Source organism: Platalea leucorodia, assembly GCF_965183815.1.
Source record: "Platalea leucorodia genome assembly, chromosome: 22".
In the NCBI taxonomy this organism is placed as follows: domain Eukaryota; kingdom Metazoa; phylum Chordata; class Aves; order Pelecaniformes; family Threskiornithidae; genus Platalea; species Platalea leucorodia.
Window position 1 is genome coordinate 667818 of NC_138844.1, and position 5213 is coordinate 673030.

At 60.7% G+C, this 5213-nt stretch overlaps 1 gene segment (V, D, J or C); it reads right to left on the minus strand.

Moving 5' to 3' along the window:
- Positions 1-220: 220 nt before the first annotated feature.
- Positions 221-3543, minus strand: LOC309599821 (Ig heavy chain V region C3-like). The segment is given in 3 exons: positions 3421-3543; positions 2877-2979; positions 221-374 (listed from the first exon to the last, which is right to left on the minus strand).
- Positions 3544-5213: the final 1670 nt, after the last annotated feature.

Genomic DNA, 5213 nt, shown 5'->3' on the forward strand with positions numbered 1-5213 from the left:
CTGATGCTGTCCTTTCAGGCTCCCCAGAAAGGGCATAAGAAAGTCGAGCAGAAGAGGAGCCAGCTTTTCTCCCAGAATGGCAGAAGAGCTGAGGCTCTCATGGACCTCTGGAAAAGACCTAGTGTAACCCTTCTGATCGAAGCAGGGCCAACTGGAGTAGGTGTACAGGGTCTGCTTGGGATGGAGTTAATTTGCTTCATGGAAGCCTGTATGGGCAGCTGCGATGTTTTGTGACCAAAACCGTGTTGATATCACACCAATGTTTTAGCTGTTGCTGAACAGTGCTCACACAGCATCAAGACCTTCTTGTACAGCTCACCACAACTGGCCAAAGGGATATTCCATACCACATGAAGCCATGTGAAGCAATAAACCTGGGGGAAATAAGGAGCACACGGGGATATTGGGAGTTAGGACATTTGTCTTTCCCAAATAACCACTATGCGTGATGAAGCCCTGCTTTCCTGGAAATGCCTAAACACCTGCCTGCCGCGTGGACGTCGGGAATGAATTCCTTATTTTCCTTGGTTTCTGCATGCAGCTTTTGCTTTGCTTATTAAACTCTCTCTATCGCAACACAAAAGTCTTCTCACTTTTACCCTTCCGATTCTCTCCCCGCGTCCCACTGTGGTTGACTAAGCGAGTAGCGGTGTGGGACTGAGCTGCTTAGCGGGGTTAGGGACGGCAGGCTGCCCACAACCTTGCCCCAGAGCAGGGGCAAAATGGGAGGAGAAAGGAGTGGCAGAGAACAAGTGTTATGAACTGACCCCAACCCACATTCCCCAACTCCCTGCACTGTTTGGGCTGCGGAGGAGGTAGAAGACTCAGGGATGAAGGAGCGAAGTAGAGCCTGGGCATAAGAGGTGGCTGGGGGAAGGTGTTCTTAATCTTGTCATTGCTTCTCCTTAGCCTACTCTAGTTTTTACAGGCAATACATTCATTTTCCCAAAGCCTGCTGTGCCTGGGATTGGTAAGCAGCCTACCTGTCTTTATTTTGACTCATAAGCATGTTCATCTTATTTTCTCCCCTTGTCCATTGCGAAAGGGGAGTGAGAGAGCAGCTTGGTGGGCATCTGGCTGCCACCCAAGGTTAACCCACCAGAATGGCAAAGGCAGGTAATGGTATCCTGGGTGGCACCAGGAGGAGCGTTGCCAGCAGGGCAAGGGAGGTCATGCTTCCACGCTACTCAACACCGGTGAGGCTCCACCTGCAGTATTGCGACTGGTTCCGGGCTCCACAGGACAACAGAGACATGGACCAACTTGGGAGAGTCTGGCAGAGGGCCACCAAGATGCCAAAGGGACTGCAGCAGCTCTCCTATTAAAAAAGGCTGGGAGCTGGGATTGTTTACGCCAGAGAAATGAAGGCTCGTCAGGGGATCTCAAATGTACAGAAATACCTGAAGAGAGGCTGCAAAGAGGACGGGGCCAGGCTGTTCCCAGTGGTTCCCAAGTGACAGCACAAGGGGCAATGGGCACAAACTAAACCACAGGAGGGTCCCTCTCAACATCAGGAAACACTTTTGCACTGTCAGGGTGACTCAACACTGGCACAGGTTGTGCACAGAGGTTGTGGAGTCTCTATGCTTGGAGGTATTCCAAAGCTGCCTGGGCATGGCACTGATCAACCAGCTGTAGGGGGCCCTGCTTGAGCAGGGGCGTTGCACCAGGTGACCTCTGGAGGTTCCTTCAACCCTAAACCATTCTGTGAAAACAGGGTTGCAAGAGCCTTTGGGCACAGAGATGGGCTGTGACCCTCCTGCACTGGGCTTCCACTGCAAGGTTTTGGTAGCCGGGCGCTGCAGCGATGGCCTCTGTGATGAGGCCAGGGACTGCCTCATGCCCGACACAGCCTGTTCCAGCCAGCTCGGCAGCAGACCCGTCGCTGGCATAAGCTGAGCCCAGCAGGGAAGATGGCATTGCCTATGGGACAACGTATCTAAGACTGGTCCAAAGAGGGGGCAGCAGTGTGGGAAGTGAGGAAAGGAAGTGTGAGAAATGATCCTGCAAACACCAAGTCAGTGAAGGACTGAGAGACCCTCCAGGTGCCAGGGCAGAGACTGGCCTGCAGCCCGCGGGAGAGACCACAGTGGAACAGGGATTTCCCTGCAGCCTGTGCAAGATCCCATGCCAGAGCATGTGAATATGCCCTGACTGGAACTGGGGCCTGTGGAGAGCCCAGGCTGGAGCAGGTTTACTCTAAAGGACTACGGCCCTTGGGAAGGAGCCACCCTGGAGCCATTGGCGAAGGACTGCAAACCATGGGAGGGAGGAAGGAGCAGGAGAGATGATGTGTTGTGGACTGACCCCACACCCCATTCCCCCCACACACTTTGGGGACAGGAGGGAGAGAAGTCAGGAATGAAGGACTGAAGTTGAGCCTGGGAAGCGGCCGGGATTCGGGGGGGCAAGGTGTTTTAAGGAGGCATTTTTGTTGTTACTCACAATTCTGCTCTAATTTAAGTGGCAATAAATTAGAATTCCCAAAGTGTGCAGTGAAGGCCAGGAACACCTGCGGTGCACAGGGGTGGCACCTGACTCCTTGGGAACAGCCCTGAGATTGCCCCCTCCTCGTCCCTGGCAACATTCACCTTCCCCACATCTCATGCACCCTGAGCTGGGCCCCAGCACCTTTCTGTTCAAGCTCAGCTGGATTTCCTGTCTCCGTGCGAGCGGCACAGAAGTAGCGGGCAGAGTCCCGGGGGCGCAGGGCACGCAGGGACAGAGACGACTTGAACTGGGAATTGTCCCGGGACACCGTGGCTCGACCCTCCACTGCTGCCCCGTAATTCTTGGTACTACCCTCGTAGCTGCTGATGTAGGACACCCACTCGAGTGTGCCACCGGGTGCCTGACGGTACCACCAGAATGCATACCTCTCGAAGTTGAAGCCGTACCCGCGGCAGGAGAGAAGCACGGAGTCCCCGGGCGCTCGCAGCCCTCCGCCGGCCTCCACCAGCCTCAGCTGCGCCCACACCCCTGCGGACGGAGAGCGCAGGCAGCCGGGCAGGGCGCGCCCACGGCCCGAGGACCTTCACCCGCCGCCCCGCCGCCCCCCGCCCCGGCACAGCCCCAGCCGCCACCCCCCTCTCTCCCGCCAAAGCCCCGCGCCCGGGGCAGTGCCCCGCCTGCCCTCCTCGGGGCTGAGCCGCGCCTGCTCCCGACACTGCGGCCCGACCCGCTGCCCGACAGCCTCCCCCTGCCCCGGACCCTGCCCCTGCCCCTGCCTCTCCCTCTCCCCCTCCCGCCCACGCCACCCGCTCCCCGCTCCCCCGCTCAGGAAGGCGAGCGCCAGGCGACAGCGCGCCCGCCGCGGGAGCAGCCGCAGCCCCGCGGCCCCGGCACGGGCAGGGCCGCCCGCGGGCAGCCCCAGCCCCGGGCCCAGCCCCGGCCTCGCTGCCCTCCCCGCCCGCCTCTCACCTGCCGGCCCCGCGGCCAAGGACAAGGCCAGGAGCCACGGCCCCAGCCCGGGCGCCATCACGCCCTGCCGCGCCGGGGACGGACGGGGCCCAAGGGCCCGGCCCCAGCCGCACAGGAGCCCGGCGGACCCGCGCTCCGCACCCAGCCTCAGCCTCATCCTGCCCCTGCTCCTGCCCCTGCTCCTGCCCCTGCTCCTGCCCCTGCCCGCCCCGCCGCCTCGCCCCCTCGCCGGGGCGGTGCCGACGTCTCTGCCCGCCCCCAACCCACCCGGCCCGGCCCCCCGGGGCCGCGGCCCCTCCGGGCCAGGAGAAGGGCGGGCGCGGGGAGGGACGCGGGCCAGGGGCGTGGGCAGAGCAGGAGCGCGGCGCCCCGCCACCCCAAGGCTCCTGGCGCCTGGCTCCCAGCGCGGCTCCCACGCTCTCCCGGCTTCTCGCCCAGCCCCAGCGCTATACGCCAGCGCCAGCGCCAGGGCCGGGCTGTCGGCCCGCAGCGGCCCCTCGCAGGACCCTCCCCGTGCCCCGCACCCCCAGCCCGCCCTGGCCTCTCTCCCGTCCCCTGCCCGCGGCGACCAAGACACGCCGAGCCCTGGGCTGCCCCCCACAGGCACCTCCACAGCCTGCAGACATGGGCTGACAGGAACGGCCTGCCCTTCAACGAGGGCAACAGCAAAGCCCTGCACCTGGGGAGCAACACCCCCATGCACCAGGGCAGGCTGGGAGCCACCCAGCTGGAAATCGCGTTCTCACAAAAGCACCCAAGGGTTCTGGTGGACCACAGCTTGACCAGGAATGTGCCCTTGTGGCAGAGAAGGTCCATGGTATCCTGGGCTGCATTAGACAAAGTATTGCCCGCAGGTCCCCCGATCCTTCCCCTCTGCTCACCACTGCTGAGGTCACACCTGCAGTACTAGCTCCACTTCTCTGCTCCCCAGTACAGGAGAGACTTGGGCATACAGGAGAGAGGCCAGTGAGGGCCAAGAAGGTGACAATGGGACTGGAGCTCCTCTTACCTGAGGAACAACTGGAACAAATCATTATGCCATTATGTGCCATTATGCAGCACGTGTGGGACAACCAGGGGATCAGGCTCAGCAAGCATGGGTTTATGAAAGGCAGGTCCTGCTTCACTAACCTGGTCTCCTTCTATGACAAGGTGACCCGCTTAGTGGATGAGGGGAAGGCTATGGATGTTGTCTACTTGGACTTTAGTAAGGCCTTTGACACTGTCTCCCACAGCATTCTCCTGGAGAAGCTGGCTGCTCACAGCGTGGAAGGGTGCACTCTGCGCTGACTTAAAAACTGGCTGGATGGCCGAGCCCAGAGAGTGGTGGTGAATGGAGTCAAATCCAGTTGGCAGCTGGTCACGCGTGGTGTTCCCCAGGGCTCAGTGTTGGGGCCGGTCCTGTTCAGCATCTTCGTTGATGATCTGGATGGGGGCATTGAGTGCACTCTCAGTAAGTTTGCAGATGACACCAAGTTGGGTGGAAGTGTTGATGTGCTGGAGGGTAGAAAGGCCCTGCAGAGGGACCTGGACAGGCTGGATCAATGGGCCGGGGCCAACTGTATGAGATTCAACAAGGCTCAGTGCCAGGTCCTGCACTTCGGTCACAACAACCCCATGCAACGCCACAGGCTTGGGGAGGAGCGGCTGGAGAGCTGCCTGGCAGAAAAGGACCTGGGGGTGTTGGCTGACAGTGCCTGAACATGAGCCAGCAGTGTGCTCAGGTGGCTAAGAGGGACAATGGCATCCTGGCTTGTAGCAGGAATAGTGTGGCCAGCAGGACTGGGGCAGTG